Genomic DNA, 22,867 nt, shown 5'->3' on the forward strand with positions numbered 1-22,867 from the left:
AACCAATGCATGGATCAGGACCGCAGGGTGGGAGAACCCAACGCGTATCGCGGTTACAACGACCGCTTCGTCAGGGGTGATAGCTTACCGAATAAAACCTCCGTCTTTATATCCTAAATAGAGCGGCCATCAGTGCGCACCGGTGTATGTGACTACCTCCGAACCGGAAGTAAAGAAACTGGAACCCGCATGGAGGAATGTCAGCGGCGCGATGTACTCGCGCTTGCGCACACGATAGAAGAAACCAAGTGAGGGCAGACGTCTCTGCCCATACTGTTCCAGTGCGCACGCGCCGGAACTATAGCCGGCGGTCCGTATCGGAGCAGAGAGAACAAGAAGGGGAATCGCCTACAGAGGCGTGTGATAATATGAGGTGACAGTGTACTACGGGAAGAAGAGAACAGGAAGGGATATGGCCGACCTAAATCCTAATACTAAAGGAAAAACATATAATTAGCACAATAATCTTATACAATAAGAAATAACAAAAAACACCCAATAACAAAAATAAATATAAAAGGAAATAAACATAAACATGAAAATGAAAATAAATATAACGATAACATAAACAAAAAACACTAACCAATCACCAAACAAAACCCTTATAAACGATAACCATAATACAAAATACACAAATAACCAAGAATATAATATAAAAATACCCATATAACATAGCCTGCCACCCATGGTAGAAATTGCCAACCCTCCATAGACCTAATAGTCCATAAGATATCACTGGTGTCCCCAGAATAGTTCACAATGATAAAGATCCATTGGGAAAAGGGAAAAAAATTCCCGCCGATCAATCCAATTCCACAAAAAAGTACGTCACAAGTCCCGATGTTATCCATTCCAGAAATAAATGCGGTATCCAGTATGTCCAAACATCGAAGTGAAACTTTGGGGGAGACCTTCTCAAGATAGCCATCCAACCAAAAAACCTCGTCAAAGAATCATCCGTCACGTAAGGATCAAACAAGAAGGAGTCCGATATAGAGATCATACAGGGAATGACTATCCCAGGAAGCCTGTAAAAAGGAGATCTTCATTAATGCCCTGAGGTGCTATAGACTTAAGCAGATAAATCCACCGAGACTCCAATTGTAGGAGCCGTTTATGCAAGGAACCACCCCTCCCAGAGCCCCTAACATGTTCCAAGCCAATAATCTTGGTGTTGGCATAGCTACCACCATGGTGAAGCAGGTAATGAGAGGCCACCGTGGTAAGAGTCTTACCCTTTCGGCTGTCCGCGGCCGCCATGTTAATAGTGGAGAAATGACCCTGCATTCTCCTGCGTAATTCCTGCGAAGTCTGACCTACATAAATGCAGGGACATGAGCATATTAGAGCATAAATGACGTGAGTGGTTTTACAGTTGATATACGATTTTATTCTATGTTGCACCTGATCTACCGGGTTGCAAAAAGAATCACGCGTCGGATGCATGTATGGACACATATTGCAATCCCCGCATGGAAATGAGCCTCTCAAAACAATACCCCGATTAAGTCTTCGTGTGGGTCTATTATAATGGCTTTGGGTAAGAATGTCCTTAAAATTAGGCGCCCTCCTAGCCGTTGTTAGTGGCCGCGCACTGACAACCTGAGATGTTTGAGTGTCAGTGGTCAAAATCCTCCAGTGGTTATTCAAAATCCTACTCACCTGAGACCATTGGGTGTGATATCCCGTGATGAATCGCGCATAGCTATCTGGTCTCCTCTTGTTGGTAACAAGTAAAGAATCTTGTGTCTGCTGTTTTGCCCTCTGATAAGCCCGAGAGATGCATTTTTTAGGATAATTCCTTGTTAGAAACCTTTTAGTCAGGTCCTGGGCTGTCGCCTTGAAGTCCGAATCCTGCGTACAGTTCCGTCTCGCCCTAAGAAATTGCCCAGTCGGAATTCCGTCCCTGGTGTGTTTCGGATGAAAACTCCGATATTCCAGCAGGCTATTGACAGCAGTGGGCTTCCGGTATAGACATGTAGATAGCATGCCGTCCTGACTCTTGACTTCCAGGTCCAAAAAATTAACTACAATGGAGGAGAAATGATGAGTCAAGAAAATATTGAAAGTATTATTGTTAAGGAACCCCAGAAACTGAAGACATTCCTCAGGAGAGCCAGACCAAATGAAAAATATATCGTCTATAAAGCGCGACCAATGTCGCACCCTGCTGTTAAAAATATCAGATGTATAGACGATAGTCGACTCCCACCACCCTAAAAAAAGATTAGCGAAGGCCGGGGCACACCTCGCCCCCATGGCCACACCAGATGTCTGCAAAAAATAAGTCCTGTCAAACAGAAAAAAATTGTGTCTCAAAGCAAAATTAAGCAAATCAACAATAAAAGAATCATGCATTCTATCTGAATTAATCTGTTGGTCAAGAAAGAACATGACTGCATGTATGCCGTCATCATGATTGATGTTTGAGTACAACGACTCAACGTCGCAGGTGACCATGAGCTCCCCTGGTTCTAGTGACACCCCTTTGTACATGCTGATAAAATGCGAAGAGTCTCTCGTATATGATGGCAATACCGCCACAAGCGGCTGCAGAAAAAAGTCGACATAGGTACAAGCCCTCTCACACAAGCTGCCAATGCTGGAGACTATCGGACGACCCGGAGGCTTGTTGGTACTCTTGTGGACTTTGGGTAACATGTAGAAAGTTGGCGTAACTGGTTGTTCTACCCAAATAAAGTCCCGCTCCTGAACATTGATGATCCCCAGTTCAAACGTCCTATCAATGAGTCTCCTCAGCTTGGTGGCATAAACCCCCGTGGGATCAGAGGGGAGCCTACGATAAAAGCGTGTATCGTCCAATTGTCTATGGGCTTCTTCCAAATACATATTATGGGGCCATAGAACAATATTGCCCCCTTTATCCGCTTCCCTGATTAGAAACTCTTTGTTATTCTTGAGGTTCAGCATAGCCCTGCGCTCCTGGTCAGTGAGGTTAATACCAACACCCGACCTATCAGGTAACGCCTCAATGTCCTGTTTAACCATCTCAAAATAAATTTTAACAGCTGGAACAGTAGAGAGGGGAGGACATACCAAAGACCTGTTTTTGTGAGGAAATCGTGGCCTACCTGTGGAGGACTCCCCTTCCTGTAGCAAATCCATAAGATCCTGAAACGTTCTCTGTTCCGTTTGATCAATAGTAGACATACTTTGTGGATGATTATGCAACACCTGCAACGTAATTTTTCTACAAAAGAGAAAAAGATCCTTTATTAGCGTGAATTTGTCCGTCAGTTGTGATGGCGAGAAGGTCAACCCCCTCCTCAATATAGAAGCCTCTACAGTGGTTAATTGATGTTCAGACAAATTAATAATTTGTAGAGTATCAGCATCAAGGTTGTCATACTCACGGAAATTGTCCATGGACTGTGTATTTATTTGCGGTTCTTCCTCCGTTGATTCTGGAACACCGGTCTGGAATTCCTGTTCCTGGTGACTCGAGTGAAGAGACTTGTGTCTCCTCCGCCCCCGTCTGACTCTGGTCCTACTTCTGACTCGCTTTCCGCGGAAGATAAAAAATCGCTCGATAAATGTCCATCCATAGTTGGACCGTATCGTGCTGGCTCCTTCAGATTGGATCTAGTACTCGGCCCCCGGCGCTGATTCCCTTGATGTCTCCAATTAAAAGCCACTTTCCGATCAAAGTCTGACTTGTCTCTTAGAAATTTTGATCTCTTTTTATCCCTGATCTCTTTATCATATTTGTCCAGAGCCTCCTTTAATTTCACCTTAAAAGGCTGGATCTGTGTTATCTCATCAAATTTATTGAGACCATTCTCCAAACTCTTAATTTCAGTTTTAACATGGCACAGGAGTTCTCTATCGTGTGAGATTAATAGATTGATCAAAATCTGTGAACACCGTAACAAGCCGTCCTCCCATGTAGCACGGAAGGCTACTGAGGGCTCCCATGCCGGAAAGATGGGAATTCTCAAACCTCTCGGTACCAAGTTCAATTTAAGGTATTCCTCAAGGCAACGAATATTCCACAATAATTTAATACCTTGTTTTTGCGCCGCCATAAGCTCTGTGGTTAGCCGTGAAAAATCCGACTCCGGACACCCCTGAATAGTATCTGTAAACGCCGCTGAAGCAGAAACTCTCCATGCGGCCTCCCTAGCATCCCAGTCCATCCTGGGACACAACAAATGCGCACCAAAAGGCCCCTATATATCTTAATTATAGATCTAAAAATAATTTAGGTCCTAATAAACCGTGTGCCGCCAAGCCCAGAAAGGCAACAACAAGGATGCCTAGACAGAACAATTATACACAGAAAAAATGCTGGCGCACTACAAATACTACCTATGCACTAATATCAAACGGGGGTGCAGTAAAGTGGCCAAAAGCAATCTAACCAAAAGGAAAAGAAGCCACAATATAATCTGCACACCACCAATAAGTTATATGAAACAAAAGACAATTTTATTGGTAACAAAGGTAATTTAAAAACAGTTAAAAATACACAGAACAACTCCCCCATGAGGCCTGTCCAAAACAATATCTCATAAATGGTATAGATAACACATGGTGCCTGACACAAGTACACAAAATATAAAGGCACAGCTGGGTTTAATCCATACAAATGTATACACCACCTGTTATTCCATCCCAGTAGGGAAATCCAAGTCCCGGCTACAAGCCTAATAATATAGATAACCCATGGGAGAAAATATAGAAGATAATAAGATATCAGTCCCTACTGAAGGATGGATAGAGCATGGCCATTGCCCCTAATAAGGCTGTCAAATAAACAAAAAACAAAAAAACCTCAACAGCGTGCGTAGAGAACCCAAAAAGGAACCTATAGTAAGGAGGGTAACTCCGGCAACCAATGCATGGATCAGGACCGCAGGGTGGGAGAACCCAACGCGTATCGCGGTTACAACGACCGCTTCGTCAGGGGTGAACAACAGGTGGTGTATACATTTGTATACAAATGTATACAAATGTATACATTTGTGATCACCCCTGACGAAGCGGTCGTTGTAACCGCGATACGCGTTGGGTTCTCCCACCCTGCGGTCCTGATCCATGCATTGGTTGCCGGAGTTACCCTCCTTACTATAGGTTCCTTTTTGGGTTCTCTACGCACGCTGTTGAGGTTTTTTTGTTTTTTGTTTATTTGACAGCCTTATTAGGGGCAATGGCCATGCTCTATCCATCCTTCAGTAGGGACTGATATCTTATTATCTTCTATATTTTCTCCCATGGGTTATCTATATTATTAGGCTTGTAGCCGGGACTTGGATTTCCCTACTGGGATGGAATAACAGGTGGTGTATACATTTGTATGGATTAAACCCAGCTGTGCCTTTATATTTTGTGTACTTGTGTCAGGCACCATGTGTTATCTATACCATTTATGAGATATTGTTTTGGACAGGCCTCATGGGGGAGTTGTTCTGTGTATTTTTAACTGTTTTTAAATTACCTTTGTTACCAATAAAATTGTCTTTTGTTTCATATAACTTATTGGTGGTGTGCAGATTATATTGTGGCTTCTTTTCCTTTTGGTTAGATTGCTTTTGGCCACTTTACTGCACCCCCGTTTGATATTAGTGCATAGGTAGTATTTGTAGTGCGCCAGCATTTTTTCTGTGTATAATTGTTCTGTCTAGGCATCCTTGTTGTTGCCTTTCTGGGCTTGGCGGCACACGGTTTATTAGGACCTAAATTATTTTTAGATCTATAATTAAGATATATAGGGGCCTTTTGGTGCGCATTTGTTGTGTCCCAGGATGGACTGGGATGCTAGGGAGGCCGCATGGAGAGTTTCTGCTTCAGCGGCGTTTACAGATACTATTCAGGGGTGTCCGGAGTCGGATTTTTCACGGCTAACCACAGAGCTTATGGCGGCGCAAAAACAAGGTATTAAATTATTGTGGAATATTCGTTGCCTTGAGGAATACCTTAAATTGAACTTGGTACCGAGAGGTTTGAGAATTCCCATCTTTCCGGCATGGGAGCCCTCAGTAGCCTTCCGTGCTACATGGGAGGACGGCTTGTTACGGTGTTCACAGATTTTGATCAATCTATTAATCTCACACGATAGAGAACTCCTGTGCCATGTTAAAACTGAAATTAAGAGTTTGGAGAATGGTCTCAATAAATTTGATGAGATAACACAGATCCAGCCTTTTAAGGTGAAATTAAAGGAGGCTCTGGACAAATATGATAAAGAGATCAGGGATAAAAAGAGATCAAAATTTCTAAGAGACAAGTCAGACTTTGATCGGAAAGTGGCTTTTAATTGGAGACATCAAGGGAATCAGCGCCGGGGGCCGAGTACTAGATCCAATCTGAAGGAGCCAGCACGATACGGTCCAACTATGGATGGACATTTATCGAGCGATTTTTTATCTTCCGCGGAAAGCGAGTCAGAAGTAGGACCAGAGTCAGACGGGGGCGGAGGAGACACAAGTCTCTTCACTCGAGTCACCAGGAACAGGAATTCCAGACCGGTGTTCCAGAATCAACGGAGGAAGAACCGCAAATAAATACACAGTCCATGGACAATTTCCGTGAGTATGACAACCTTGATGCTGATACTCTACAAATTATTAATTTGTCTGAACATCAATTAACCACTGTAGAGGCTTCTATATTGAGGAGGGGGTTGACCTTCTCGCCATCACAACTGACGGACAAATTCACGCTAATAAAGGATCTTTTTCTCTTTTGTAGAAAAATTACGTTGCAGGTGTTGCATAATCATCCACAAAGTATGTCTACTATTGATCAAACGGAACAGAGAACGTTTCAGGATCTTATGGATTTGCTACAGGAAGGGGAGTCCTCCACAGGTAGGCCACGATTTCCTCACAAAAACAGGTCTTTGGTATGTCCTCCCCTCTCTACTGTTCCAGCTGTTAAAATTTATTTTGAGATGGTTAAACAGGACATTGAGGCGTTACCTGATAGGTCGGGTGTTGGTATTAACCTCACTGACCAGGAGCGCAGGGCTATGCTGAACCTCAAGAATAACAAAGAGTTTCTAATCAGGGAAGCGGATAAAGGGGGCAATATTGTTCTATGGCCCCATAATATGTATTTGGAAGAAGCCCATAGACAATTGGACGATACACGCTTTTATCGTAGGCTCCCCTCTGATCCCACGGGGGTTTATGCCACCAAGCTGAGGAGACTCATTGATAGGACGTTTGAACTGGGGATCATCAATGTTCAGGAGCGGGACTTTATTTGGGTAGAACAACCAGTTACGCCAACTTTCTACATGTTACCCAAAGTCCACAAGAGTACCAACAAGCCTCCGGGTCGTCCGATAGTCTCCAGCATTGGCAGCTTGTGTGAGAGGGCTTGTACCTATGTCGACTTTTTTCTGCAGCCGCTTGTGGCGGTATTGCCATCATATACGAGAGACTCTTCGCATTTTATCAGCATGTACAAAGGGGTGTCACTAGAACCAGGGGAGCTCATGGTCACCTGCGACGTTGAGTCGTTGTACTCAAACATCAATCATGATGACGGCATACATGCAGTCATGTTCTTTCTTGACCAACAGATTAATTCAGATAGAATGCATGATTCTTTTATTGTTGATTTGCTTAATTTTGCTTTGAGACACAATTTTTTTCTGTTTGACAGGACTTATTTTTTGCAGACATCTGGTGTGGCCATGGGGGCGAGGTGTGCCCCGGCCTTCGCTAATCTTTTTTTAGGGTGGTGGGAGTCGACTATCGTCTATACATCTGATATTTTTAACAGCAGGGTGCGACATTGGTCGCGCTTTATAGACGATATATTTTTCATTTGGTCTGGCTCTCCTGAGGAATGTCTTCAGTTTCTGGGGTTCCTTAACAATAATACTTTCAATATTTTCTTGACTCATCATTTCTCCTCCATTGTAGTTAATTTTTTGGACCTGGAAGTCAAGAGTCAGGACGGCATGCTATCTACATGTCTATACCGGAAGCCCACTGCTGTCAATAGCCTGCTGGAATATCGGAGTTTTCATCCGAAACACACCAGGGACGGAATTCCGACTGGGCAATTTCTTAGGGCGAGACGGAACTGTACGCAGGATTCGGACTTCAAGGCGACAGCCCAGGACCTGACTAAAAGGTTTCTAACAAGGAATTATCCTAAAAAATGCATCTCTCGGGCTTATCAGAGGGCAAAACAGCAGACACAAGATTCTTTACTTGTTACCAACAAGAGGAGACCAGATAGCTATGCGCGATTCATCACGGGATATCACACCCAATGGTCTCAGGTGAGTAGGATTTTGAATAACCACTGGAGGATTTTGACCACTGACACTCAAACATCTCAGGTTGTCAGTGCGCGGCCACTAACAACGGCTAGGAGGGCGCCTAATTTTAAGGACATTCTTACCCAAAGCCATTATAATAGACCCACACGAAGACTTAATCGGGGTATTGTTTTGAGAGGCTCATTTCCATGCGGGGATTGCAATATGTGTCCATACATGCATCCGACGCGTGATTCTTTTTGCAACCCGGTAGATCAGGTGCAACATAGAATAAAATCGTATATCAACTGTAAAACCACTCACGTCATTTATGCTCTAATATGCTCATGTCCCTGCATTTATGTAGGTCAGACTTCGCAGGAATTACGCAGGAGAATGCAGGGTCATTTCTCCACTATTAACATGGCGGCCGCGGACAGCCGAAAGGGTAAGACTCTTACCACGGTGGCCTCTCATTACCTGCTTCACCATGGTGGTAGCTATGCCAACACCAAGATTATTGGCTTGGAACATGTTAGGGGCTCTGGGAGGGGTGGTTCCTTGCATAAACGGCTCCTACAATTGGAGTCTCGGTGGATTTATCTGCTTAAGTCTATAGCACCTCAGGGCATTAATGAAGATCTCCTTTTTACAGGCTTCCTGGGATAGTCATTCCCTGTATGATCTCTATATCGGACTCCTTCTTGTTTGATCCTTACGTGACGGATGATTCTTTGACGAGGTTTTTTGGTTGGATGGCTATCTTGAGAAGGTCTCCCCCAAAGTTTCACTTCGATGTTTGGACATACTGGATACCGCATTTATTTCTGGAATGGATAACATCGGGACTTGTGACGTACTTTTTTGTGGAATTGGATTGATCGGCGGGAATTTTTTTCCCTTTTCCCAATGGATCTTTATCATTGTGAACTATTCTGGGGACACCAGTGATATCTTATGGACTATTAGGTCTATGGAGGGTTGGCAATTTCTACCATGGGTGGCAGGCTATGTTATATGGGTATTTTTATATTATATTCTTGGTTATTTGTGTATTTTGTATTATGGTTATCGTTTATAAGGGTTTTGTTTGGTGATTGGTTAGTGTTTTTTGTTTATGTTATCGTTATATTTATTTTCATTTTCATGTTTATGTTTATTTCCTTTTATATTTATTTTTGTTATTGGGTGTTTTTTGTTATTTCTTATTGTATAAGATTATTGTGCTAATTATATGTTTTTCCTTTAGTATTAGGATTTAGGTCGGCCATATCCCTTCCTGTTCTCTTCTTCCCGTAGTACACTGTCACCTCATATTATCACACGCCTCTGTAGGCGATTCCCCTTCTTGTTCTCTCTGCTCCGATACGGACCGCCGGCTATAGTTCCGGCGCGTGCGCACTGGAACAGTATGGGCAGAGACGTCTGCCCTCACTTGGTTTCTTCTATCGTGTGCGCAAGCGCGAGTACATCGCGCCGCTGACATTCCTCCATGCGGGTTCCAGTTTCTTTACTTCCGGTTCGGAGGTAGTCACATACACCGGTGCGCACTGATGGCCGCTCTATTTAGGATATAAAGACGGAGGTTTTATTCGGTAAGCTATCACCCCTGACGAAGCGGTCGTTGTAACCGCGATACGCGTTGGGTTCTCCCACCCTGCGGTCCTGATCCATGCATTGGTTGCCGGAGTTACCCTCCTTACTATAGGTTCCTTTTTGGGTTCTCTACGCACGCTGTTGAGGTTTTTTTGTTTTTTGTTTATTTGACAGCCTTATTAGGGGCAATGGCCATGCTCTATCCATCCTTCAGCAGGGACTGATATCTTATTATCTTCTATATTTTCTCCCATGGGTTATCTATATTATTAGGCTTGTAGCCGGGACTTGGATTTCCCTACTGGGATGGAATAACAGGTGGTGTATACATTTGTATGGATTAAACCCAGCTGTGCCTTTATATTTTGTGTACTTGTGTCAGGCACCATGTGTTATCTATACCATTTATGAGATATTGTTTTGGACAGGCCTCATGGGGGAGTTGTTCTGTGTATTTTTAACTGTTTTTAAATTACCTTTGTTACCAATAAAATTGTCTTTTGTTTCATATAACTTATTGGTGGTGTGCAGATTATACTCTTATTTGTTAACTTTGCAAATTGTTCACTGATTAAAAAAGAATATATGAATACTTGTGATGAGCGAGTATGCTCATTACTCGAGATTTCTGAGCATGCTCAGGTGATCTCCGAGTATTTTGGGCGTGCTTGGAGAGTTAGTTTGTTTCGCCGCAGCTGCATGGTTTGCGGCTGCTAGACAGCCTGAATACATGTGGGGATTGCCTGCAGGGACACAAACTAAATCTCTGAGCACGCCCAAAATACTCGGAGATCACCCGAGCATGCTCGGAAATCTCAAGTAACGAGCATACTCGCTCATCACTAATGAATACTTCATTATCTGAAACATAAATCACATAGTTTTGGTGATAATACTACACAGCAATCCCAAAACAAAAGGTACTTTCTAATAAAATATAGTTTATTATACAGAAATAAAACATACATAGACATCAAATGACAAAAAATATATAAACACAAAATCACAAAAATTCAGGAGAAGCCGTCAGTGAAACGCGCGTTGGGGCAGAGGGACGCCGAGGAGAGACTACACTGTATACTGCGGGTAACTAACATCTTGTTATGCCGATATCGGCACTTATCACTTTAGTCATAGGGGCTTCTCCCCTTAGAGTACCATATGTGTCACTTGTATAATATAGGATGGTCTAAAAACTTAGACAGAAACACATGATACTACATATGGTCCATACTAGACTATGACCTTTTTCTATTAGTGAGGTATTTTGCCTCTCTTTTCTTTACAGCACCGCAGCATCATAGAATTAGTGGTTCTCCTATGGATATGTCCCTCTTTTTAATGGTCTTTGTACCCTTTGTACCCTTTTTTTGTGAATTTTTGTGATTTTGTGTTTATATATTTTTTGTCATTTGATGTCTATGTATGTTTTATTTCTGTATAATAAACTATATTTTATTAGAAAGTACCTTTTGTTTTGGGATTGCTGTGTAGTATTATCACCAAAACTATGTGATTTATGTTCTAGTATCTAGTGGTACTTATATCCCCAATTCAGGGGTATTCTACTGAGGGGCAACCTATGTGAATTTCATTATCTGAAAGCATTCTTTCTTTCCAACATTACTTCCACCCCTGCCTAAAATTTGTGCAGTACTGTAAGAGTAAACATATGCCCAAGCTATTTCTCCCAACTCCCCCATGCACTCAGCTCAGCCTACTACTCCTGTGTTCTCTATGAGAAAGCTGCTGCCAGACACCTCTGTCCCCTCCAGACTCTTGTGGCTATTTCCCGGAAAACTAAAGAATTGGAGACTGAAGTACAGGTCTGATCATTCTGGCTATTAACATCTTTCTGTACCCATATACATTACACTGTCAGCCGATATAAGCAGATTTGACCGACTCTAGGGTAATGTCGATGGGGGCCTTAAGACACTTCCTGCTCCATATTTCACTGCTAAACAGAATGAAAACAAATCTAAAATTGCAAAGTCTAATGCCGCTCCTGCTGCTGTAGCAAGAGAACTTGTCATTTACTTAGGAACCTGTCCTGTGTGAAATTGACCTTCCATCATCTAACTAGTTTGTACTGATAGTGTTCTGCTAGCAGTAGTCCACATTTCCTACTCAAACAAATTTGGGCTAATACTGTGTTGCGGTCAGGACTCAGGAAGCCCCATTTGCTAATAAAAATCATTAGGGCTAATATTGTTGTTCAGGCACTAGTGTTGAGCATTCCGATACTGCAAATATCGGGTATCGGCCGATATTCGCTGTATCGGAATTCCGATACCGAGTTCCGATACTTTTGCGATATCGGATACCGGAATCGGAAGTTCCCATAGTGCAAAGATGCACTATAATGGAGTGTGGGCGGACACTGCGTGTGTGTGTGTGCGGGGTCTGTGCGTGACCGTGGGGGGTCTGTGCGGGCCTGCCGGGGGTCTGTGTGGCCTGCCGAGGGTCTGTGCGTGCCTGCTGAGGGTCTGTGCGTGCCTGCCGGGGGTCTGTGCGTGCCTGCTGGGGGTCTGCGGGCAGCCGGGGGTCTGTGCGGGCCTGCCGGGGCTCTGTGCGGGCTGCCGGGGGTCTGTACGGGCCTGCCTTGTGGCTTGCCGCACAGACATAGAGTGATGCAACCACAACAAGCACTGCATCCTCAGTCACAACTGTGGCTGTGGCCAGCACTAGTCGCAAGTCTGCAGTTTGCAGGTGCGGCAAGGATTGCCTAGCCTGGGTATTTTTCAGACTGCAAAGGATGATCCAAGTCATGTTATCTGCCATTTTTGCCAAAAACAACTCAGTAGAGGCAAAAATTGCAACAATGTGACTACTACATGCATGAAGATAGAGATAGAGACAGGTAGAGGGCACCACCAAATGCGTATGACTAGGCAATAATACACTGGGGCTCACCAAGGACTTGGCAAACTACAGCGAAACCAAGAAAAAGAAAAAAAGATCATGTCCATAGAAATGGGAGCACCTCAGACAAAAATCAAAAAATACAAAGTTCTTTATTGATCAGTATGACTATATACCACACACAAAAAAACAGAATTAAAAACATTTAAAAATACAACACCAAAAAACACAGCAGTCATATCCTAGTATAGGGAAAATGACAACCCACAACCCAATCCCCTCCCAAACAGACAGAGATATATAGGCATAAACAAATGCAATAATCCCAAACAAGATGATATATTAACATGCACTATATGAGAAAATATAAAAATATATATATAGCAGAACTCTCAACCTCAAATGGAGCGGTACAAAGTATACACACGCAGCGGACTACTGATATCACAGTACCATACAGCCCTAAAAGGACAATAATAATGTGCTGACCGAGTCATACTGATCAATAAAGAACTTTGTATTTTTTTATTTTTGTCTGAGGTGCTCCCATTTCTATGGACATGATCTTTTTTTCTTTTTCTTGGTTTTACTACATGCATGAAGCCACACATGCACGATCAACATGCCTTTGTCTCGGAATTACACTGCGCTAAAATGTGGACTAGTGGGCTTGCCAACCACCGGCTGTCGCATTAACTGCATCTGCTGCCTCTTCCTCTTCCATGATGCTGGCAAGTGCTCTCACATAAGTCTCTGGCTGGAGAACCTCCACTTGTTTACCCCTACGGTCGGGGTGAGTGAGAGCCTGTCAGCTGTTACGGAAGTGGAGATGTCTGCTGCTTTTGTTTCACCGAGCACAGCACATCTTTCTCAATCCATCATAACCTCACTCACAGTCCTGCAGTTGGTTCAGTTCACCCTACGCCATCCTCTCTCAGCACATCAGCCAGGCCTTGGTCCCGCAGTTGTAACATAAAAGAATGTTTTCTCCTACACATGCCTAAGCTAAGAACTCAAATTTCACCATCTCCAATCTGTTGTCCACGGAAAATACGGCATTTCCGCCTGATGAATACAAACGGTTGATGGCCGTCAAAGTCCCCCTGTACCAGTTACCCCATTCCCATTACTTCTCTAAGAAATCTGTAACTGTGCTACACCAGCATGTTGCAGACAATATTACCCATTCCCTGAAAACATCTATGTCTGCCAGGGTGCATTTCATCATTGACCCCTTCATGAGCAAACAAGGGCAGAGGCATTACATCTCACTGACTGGGCACTTGGTGACTGTGGGGGCAGGCGGGCAAGGGGCTGCTTCACAAGTCTTGGAATCTCCAATGCTTGTGGGAGAAACCTCTGAATCTAACATTTCCTCCAGTGCTTCTGGCTCTTCCATCTCCTCTAGGGCCTCCACCTGCGCCCTTAACCTCTCCCTTAAGGAGACGCGTGTTCCAACAGTGCAGATAGAATCCCCCCCACCTTCGTACTGCGCAGCCAGGGCTCACCGCAATCAGGCAGTGTTTAAATTAATATACTTTAGAAATTGCAGTCACACAGCTCAAGAGTTGTGGAAAGCTATCCAGGCCATTTTAGAGCAATGTCTGTCTCCACTGAACCTGAAGCCAGGAAAAGGCTGTGTGCAATAACGGTGTGAACCCAGTGGTAGCCTTATGCCGGGGCAATGTCTCACATGTGCCTTGCATGGCTCACGTCCTCATCCTGGTGGTACAGCAATTTATCCTCCACTATCCTGACATGGATGCGCTGCTGCAGAAAGCACAGTCGCTGTGTGCTCACTTCCACAGATCGACTTCCATCGCTATAGAGGTCTTTCAACCTACCAGTTAACTGTATGATTTGCGATGTGCCAACACAGAGGAATTCAACTCTGCACATGTTGCAGCAACTGTGGCAGAAGCGACAAATCCTGGTGCAGTATGTCCTTTTGCATTGCCTGGGCCATCGCAGTACGGATATGGTGCAAATCATGTTTGCAGAGTAAGCACAGATGAAGGACCTTTGCACTCTTCTACACAGTTTTGAAGATGGTTAGTGCTGACGATGCCATCATCATCATCATCATCACTATTCCGGTCATCTACATGGAGCACACTTTGAATAGTCTGCAGGAGGTGGTGGTCACCGAGGAAGAGATGGAAGTAGAGAAGGATGCGAAAGGGAAAACAATATCTCTATGTTCTGACCTATCGTTGCACAGACAGGTGCCATGGGAGGCTGGATTACAGCGATCAAGGGTGCTAATGGTACCAGACAAACTGTTAGTGAAGGTGCGGGAGCTGAGGAACAAATGGAGGAGAGCAAGGAGGAAGAGGTGATGGGCGCACAATAGTTAGGAGATGAAGAGGATTCTCTATTGTCCACGGTTGGCGGAGGAAGCAAGCTTGAGTGTTACCTGTTGTGAATTCTGTGGCAGAGCTCCCTCCTGTGGTCACAAGTGGTACTTCTGCTGATTCTCTCTGTGAGCTTCCGTTGGTGGAGGGAAGTGGTACTGCGGCTTCTGAGTTTCCTCCCTCAGGTGATGTGGTGAGGTCGTTAGGTGCTGCTCTACTTAACTCCACCTAGTGCTTTGATCCTGGCTTCCTGTCAATGTTCCAGTATTGGACTTGTTTTCCTCCTGGATCGTTCCTGTGGCCTGCTGCTCTGCATAGCTAAGTTTTCCTTTGCTATTTTGTTTGTTTTTTTTCTGTCCAGCTTATCTATTTGTTTGCTGGAAGCTCTGGGACGCAGAGGGTGTACCTCCGTGCCGTTAGTTCGGTACGGAGGGTCTTTTTGCCCCCTTTGCGTGGTTTTTAGGGTTTTGTGTTGACCGCAAAGTTACCTTTCCTATCCTCGCTCTGTTCAGAAAGTCGGGCCTCACTTTGCTAAATCTATTTCATCTCTACGTTTGTCTTTTCATCTTAACTCACAGTCATTATATGTGGGGGGCTGCCTTTTCCTTTGGGGTATTTCTCTGAGGCAAGGTAGGCTTATTTTCTATCTTCAGGCTAGCTAGTTTCTCAGGCTGTGCCGAGTTGCATAGGGAGCGTTAGGCGCAATCCACGGCTGCCTCTAGTGTTTGTTGGAGAGGATCAGGGATTGCGGTCAACAGAGTTCCCACGTCTCAGAGCTCGTTCTATGTTTTTGGGTTATTGTCAGATCACTGTATGTGCTCTGACCTCTATGTCCACTGTGGTACTGAATTGCCTAATCCTAACAGTTACCCCACCACGAACACACCATGGACTTGGAACTTATGGAAGCGCCCAACACATGAGCGCCTTCTTGCTGACCTATCTTCAACATGATGCCCACTGTCACTGGTGTGTCAGGTGTGACAGACAGTCATCCTGGATCTGACTGTAGAAGGTCTTTGCGTTTAGCTCAAGCACCTTCTTGAGTGATAAACTTACCTGGAGCAGCCAGTGCCAGGCAGCAGCTGCCAAGGCAAACAGGATCATGGGGTGCATTAAAAGAGGTCTGGATACACATGATGAGAGCATTATACTGCCTCTGTACAAATCCCTAGTTAGACCGCACATGGAGTACTGTGTCCAGTTTTGGGCACCGGTGCTCAGGAAGGATATAATGGAACTAGAGAGAGTACAAAGGAGGGCAACAAAATTAATAAAGGGGATGGGAGAACTACAATACCCAGATAGATTAGCGAAATTAGGATTATTTAGTCTAGAAAAAAGACGACTGAGGGGCGATCTAATAACCATGTATAAGTATATAAGGGGACAATACAAATATCTCGCTGAGGATCTGTTTATACCAAGGAAGGTGACGGGCACAAGGGGGCATTCTTTGCGTCTGGAGGAGAGAAGGTTTTTCCACCAACATAGAAGAGGATTCTTTACTGTTAGGGCAGTGAGAATCTGGAATTGCTTGCCTGAGGAGGTGGTGATGGCGAACTCAGTCGAGGGGTTCAAGAGAGGCCTGGATGTCTTCCTGGAGCAGAACAATATTGTATCATACAATTATTAGGTTCTGTAGAAGGATGTAGATCTGGGGATTTATTATGATGGAATATAGGCTGAACTGGATGGACAAATGTCTTTTTTCGGCCTTACTAACTATGTTACTATGTTACTATGAGTTTTGCATCTCTGTTATGGAGCTATATCCTTCTCCCTCTAGGACCTAATAGTTACCTCCACCTTTTGCTGCTAATCACACACCTGTGCTGAAGGTTTAAATACATGCAGTTGCTGCAGCATGGTGCAGGTGTTATCCCATACTTTCCTCAGTCTTTTTGGAAGTTCTAGCAGTCGGTTAGTGTCTTCCCTGAGGACCCTTGGAGTATTGCTGGAATGGCATCTCGGTGGTCCTCTCAAGCTAAGTGTTTCCCCCATCCGTCAACCCTCTCTGTCTTTAGTTTTAGTGGAAACTGACTAGTGCACACCCCGTACCTCCCTATGTAGGGCCTATTGCTGGGGTCAGGCAGGGATTAGGTTCCTGCTCGTTGATAGGTGCAGAACCTATATAAGGACGTTTAGAGCAGATGGTGATTTTAGATCTGCCTAGAGGTGTCCACTCCCCTCTTCCCTGTGTTTGGGCTCCCACTTACCGTTGTTGTGCACTTACTTATCCTTTACCCAACGTTACACCCATATTCTTAGGGTTGGAAATAGTGCGGACTACTGGATTGCCACTCTGTTAGATACAGTAAATTTAGCCACATGTTTCCCTTCCTGGAAAGGGACACATACATGCTGTATCGAAACACAGTTACAGACAATCTGAAGAGTGGTTTTCCCCAAGACAGCAGTGAGGCACACAGTGTGCATCGCACTTTTAGACTTCCCGACCCCAGGATCGTCATGGCGTTACCTCAAAACATTAGCAGCAGCAGTGTAAGTGGCATAAGCAATTTCTGTGACTGGTTTAACAAATTTTCTAGACCAGCCCATGCACCAGCAGAACAGAGTACAAATCTGAAATGTTGTGAACGAGTGGAGAGGCTGGTGCAGGAGTATCTCAAGCTCAATATCAATGCCATCAGGGGCACACCTGTGAAGTGAAAACCATTCCCGGTGACGACCTCTTGAAGCTCATCAAGAGAATGCCAAGAGTGTGCAAAGCAGTCATCAAAGCAAAAGGTGGCTACTTTGAAGAACCTAGAATATAAGACATAATTTCAGTTGTTTAACACTTTTTTGTTAAGTATATAATTCCCCATGTGTTAATTCATAGTTGTGATGCCTTCAGTGTGAATGAACAATTTTCATAGTGATGAAAATACAGAAAAATCTTTAAATGAGAAGGTGTGTACTGTACATTTTTCTAACATTAGTGCTCTACCAAGCTGATATCTGTGCCACCTGATACCTCATGACCCTGATACCTCATGCATGGCCCATGGCTGACTGTGACTGTGCCATTATCAAATTTCTACTATAGGTCAACTGATGCCACTTTTCCTGGTATCTGCCTATAATTTTTCTAAATGTTTGGACTCCAAATTGGGTCTCCTTCATGGGCGCTGCCTGAATTTGGCAGACCTCTCAGAGCACCAGGCTATCACTCATCTCTACAGCCGCAATGCTTCAATGGCTTTAAGTCTCCTCATCTTGGCATGCTTAACATGTCATTCTCCGTAAGGAAAAACGTTATCCCTTGGATCCAAAAAATAAAAATAAAACCCCAAATCATACCAATTTGAAACTATAAAGCCTATATCTGTTAGTTGAACGTTTCCTCAGAAAACTGTGGGGGCCTGTATTCCTGTTATGAACAGCAGAAAGTCTGACGAACAACGAGAACGGACAGCCAATTTCTTAATTGAACGCAGACCCTTAGCTCCATTAATTACAGACAGATGAGACAATGTTCTTGACCTTTACTGACAATAGGCAACCTGCCTGATAAGCTGAAATAAATTAATTTACAGCTACAACCCTATTTTTATGTGATGCAATTTACAATTCATATTTAACCTTGAAAAATGAATTTTTGAGTACCGGTAGTAATGTGAATGTGGAAGAACATAGAGAATTTTAGGTTAACCCCTTAATCCCATATGATGTACTATCCCGTCCAGGTGACCTGGGACTTAATTCCCAGTGACGGGATAGTATGTCATATGCGATCGGCCACGCTCACGGGAGGAGCGCGGCCGACCGCGGCCGGGTGCCAGCTGACTATCGCATCTGACATCCGGCACTATGGGCCAGGAGCGGTCACGGATCGCCCCTGGCACATTAACCCCCGGCACACTGCGATCAAACATGATCACAGTGTTCCGGCGGTATGGGGAAGCATCGCGCAGGGAGGGGGCTCCCTGCGTGCTTCCCTGAGACCCTCGGAGCAATGGGTCTTGCAGGGAGGTGGTTTACCAGCGCCTGCTCAGAGCAAGCGCTGGTAAGCCTGCAGCCCAGCATGTCAGATCACTGATCTGACACAGTGCTGTGCAAAGTGTCAGATCAGCGATCTGACCCTATAGCATGATAGGGCTATGCGTTATAAACTGTAGTGAAACACTTGGGGGTTCAAAGCTCTCACAACACATCTAGATAAGTTCCTTAGGGGGCCTACTTTCCAAAATGGTGTCAATTTTGGGGGGCTTCAATGTTTAGACACATCAGGGCCTCTCCAAACGCAACATGGCATCCCATCTCAATTCCAGTCAATTTTGCATTGAAAAGTCAAATAGCGCTCCTTCACTTCCAAGCTGTGTCATGCGCCCAAACAGTGGTTTACCCCCACATATGGGGTATCAGCGTACTGAGGACAAATTGCACCACAACTTTTTGGGTCCAATTTCTTCTCTTACCCTTGGGAAAATAAAAACTTGGCGGCTAAAAGATAATTTTTGTGAAAAAATATGATTTTTTATTTTTACGGCTCTGCATTATAAACTTCTGTGAAGCACTTGGTGGGTCAAAGTGCTCACCACTCATCTAAATAAGTTCCTTAGGGGGTCTACTTTCCAAAACGGTGTCACTTGTGGGGGGTTTCAATGTTTAGGCACATCAGGGGCTCTCCAAACACAACATGGCGTCCCATCTCAATTCCTGTAAATTTTGCATTGGAAAGTCAAATGGCTCTCCTTCCCTTCCGAGCTCTGCCACGCACCCAAACAGTGGTTTACCCCCACATATGGGGTATCAGCGTACTGAAGACAAATTGCACCACAACTTTTTGGGTCCATTTTCTCCTGTTACCCTTGGTAAAATAATTGAAATTGGAGCTGAAGTCAATTTTGTTTGAAAAAAAAGTTAAATGTTCATTTTTTTTAAACATTTCAAAAATTCCTGTGAAACATCTGAAGGGTTAATAAACTTCTTGAATGTGGTTTTGAGAACCTTGAGGGGTGCAGTTTTTAGAATGGTGTCACACTTGGTTATTTTCTATCATATAGACCCCTCAAAATGACTTCAAATGAGATGTGGTCCCTAAAAAAAAATGGTGTTGTAAAAATGAGAAATTGCTGGTCAACTTTTAACCCTTATAACTCCCTAACAAAAAAAAATTTTGGTTCCAAAATTGTGCTGATGTAAAGTAGACATGTGGGAAATGTTACTTATTAAGTATTTTGTGTGACATATCTATGTGATTTAATTGCATAAAAATTCAAAGTTGGAAAATTGCGAAATTTTCAAAATTTTCGCCAAATTTTCATTTTTTTCACAAATAATCACAAGCCTTATCAAATAAATTTTACTACTGTCATGAAGTACAATATGTCACGAGAAAACAAAGTCAGAATCATCAGGATCTGTTGAAGCGTTCCAGAGTTATAACCTCATAAAGGGACAGTGGTCAGAATTGTAAAAATTGGCCCGGTCATTAACGTGCAAACCACCCTTGGGGCTTAAGGGGTTAAATTGAAACCTAAATATCACTAGTGATGTGTAATGCAGGTGTCTGGATGCAATGCACAGAGGCACGAGGTGGAAAGAGTCAGGGAATAATTGTAGTTCTATTTCTATACAGGAAATATATATCTTTGTACTGTGTTAGCCAGTAGATAGAAAAATATTTCAAATTGGGAGTCCTCAGTGGTTGATACCTTTTTATGGCTAACTGTGCATGAATACGTGCAGATTTTGTATTAGTCTATGCCTGTTGAAGAGACCTGAGTAGTCTTGAAAACTTGCAATTTGTTACCATCTTTTCGGATAGCCATTAAAAGGTATCAACCACTTAGGACTCTCAATTCTAAATATTTTTTTATTTCTATACCGTAACTTCAAATACCTCTGAGCAATTAGTGTTAGTAACTAAGCAGATTAACCCTCCTTCCGGAACAATTCCTTCACTAACTACTTCAGGTGCAATGCGCCTGTCAGGCACAGGCAAGAAAAATGCCTATAATATCTAATTTTCTAAATTTCAGTGCTCCAAAGTGATCAGTGACCTTCATAGAGATGTAATAAAAGAGACTAGAGTACACATCATAAGGTGCAAAAAAACACATATCTAATATATAATTGCCTAGAATACTACTTCCTGCAATTTGTGCCAACTTCCGTGGCTTTGTCCGGAGCTAATGTCCGGAGCTAATGTGCGGAGATAATGTCCGGAGCTAATGTCCGGAGATAATGTCCGGAGCTAATGTCCGGAGCTAATGTCCGGAGATAAGTGACGTCAACAGTGTCCAGTGTCTGATTGGTTGCCGCCTGCTGCGAGCGACCAATCAGAAACGTGCCGTACTGTGACACACTCCGCCCGCCATTTTGGTGTGATTTTTGAATTTTTACCTCACAGCAAGTTTCTACTGCGAGCTCTTCAAGCTCCTGCCGAATTTCGTCAAAAAAATGATAATACCATTTACCAAAACTATATATATTTAGTTGTGAAGTGGTTCAGTGACATTTTCACACCAATTTTGAACTTTTGTTTGGTGTTTTCTCCATATACTGCCTATTATTTTTGTTCTTTCTTACTATTATTTATTAATTGTATTATTCTTACATTTGAATAAATAAAGTATATATGGATTCTAGACTCCCGATTCTTTAGAATCGGGCTGCCATCTAGTACTTACTATAAAAGTAATAACTTCAAAAGTATACACATTTTGCAACTCCCGCCAAATAGTCCCCAGTTTTCAAAGCATAACTATTATTAAAAAGTAAATATAGGGGAAAAAGCTTAATCTTAAGGTACCTAAAATGGTATTAGACACATAATCAGTCAGAATTAGATTTTAAAGGTTCACCAGAAGAAAAAAAACACATTTGCAGAGCATAGAGCAAGAATTGCACATCACTTTTGCATGTGTCAGGCAGATTGCATTATGACATTTGAGACATTCATAATTAGAAAGCCTTCTGTATCCGCTTTCCATGGTGCAGGTGGTGCATCGCCTTCTTGTGGGAGGTGGTGGATTTTCACTAACATCTTCTGGGTGGAATCTCTGGAACTGAACTTGAAGGCTAGAGGGGATACCGATAGTTTTCATTCTTCTCCTGCTTAACTCTCCAAGTACTAGTTCATGGGCCAATTTTCTCAGACAGGCTCTTCTACGGAGTGGTTCAACCTGGTTTTCAAGGTAAATCACTTGTGAATTTTTACCACCCAAATTCAACATAGTGAAAAATATGACCTTTGGCAAGCGCCTGGAGTTTCTGCTGATGCTGAAAGTTGAGCACATCTGATCAGCTGTATCAACACTCCCTTTGGTTGCATTATAAAATTTAATTATTTCCAATTTTTTTTTGTGCCTCAGACCCAGGATCAATGGCATCATCATGAAGCGTTGAGACAAGAATTACATTTTTATTTTCGCATGGTACATAGGAAACCAAAACCTTTCCATAATTGAATGCAAACATACTGCTGTACTGTTTTTTTCATTTCACATTTACAAACTGTGGCAGCAATTTTTTTTTATTTTTTCTTACAGTACCTACATACAGTATGAAAGATTCTGCAGTTTCGGATAATCAATCAGATCACGATTTGAAAACCTATTGTCAGCTGTTATATTGCAACCCAATCCAAATAAGGGCTTGGCTATTCTTTTCACATCACTGGGTTTGTTGCTGACACGGTATGGACCTTCTGGCTGTTTTCCTGCATAAATGTCAAGGTTGTATGTGTAGGTCTTCCTGGCGTCAACAAGGGCATACATTTTAATTCTGTATTTGCTAGGCTTTGAAGGAATATACTGACGATATGCACATCTGCCACTACAACCAGAGAGCTTTTCGTCAA

General features: G+C 43.3%; 2 long non-coding RNA genes across 2 annotated transcripts; one reads left to right on the plus strand and one right to left on the minus strand.

Annotated features, from left to right (window-relative positions):
• Positions 1-797: 797 nt before the first annotated feature.
• LOC138671925 (uncharacterized) lies at positions 798-1,887 on the minus strand. The gene is made up of 3 exons (XR_011319484.1): positions 1,663-1,887; positions 1,236-1,316; positions 798-1,028 (listed from the first exon to the last, which is right to left on the minus strand). It is a non-coding gene; the product is annotated as an uncharacterized lncRNA (long non-coding RNA).
• A 6,148-nt stretch (positions 1,888-8,035) lies between these two features.
• LOC138671926 (uncharacterized) lies at positions 8,036-9,125 on the plus strand. The gene is made up of 3 exons (XR_011319485.1): positions 8,036-8,260; positions 8,607-8,687; positions 8,895-9,125. It is a non-coding gene; the product is annotated as an uncharacterized lncRNA (long non-coding RNA).
• Positions 9,126-22,867: the final 13,742 nt, after the last annotated feature.

Source organism: Ranitomeya imitator, chromosome 3, assembly GCF_032444005.1.
Source record: "Ranitomeya imitator isolate aRanImi1 chromosome 3, aRanImi1.pri, whole genome shotgun sequence".
NCBI classification, from domain to species: Eukaryota; Metazoa; Chordata; class Amphibia; order Anura; family Dendrobatidae; genus Ranitomeya; species Ranitomeya imitator.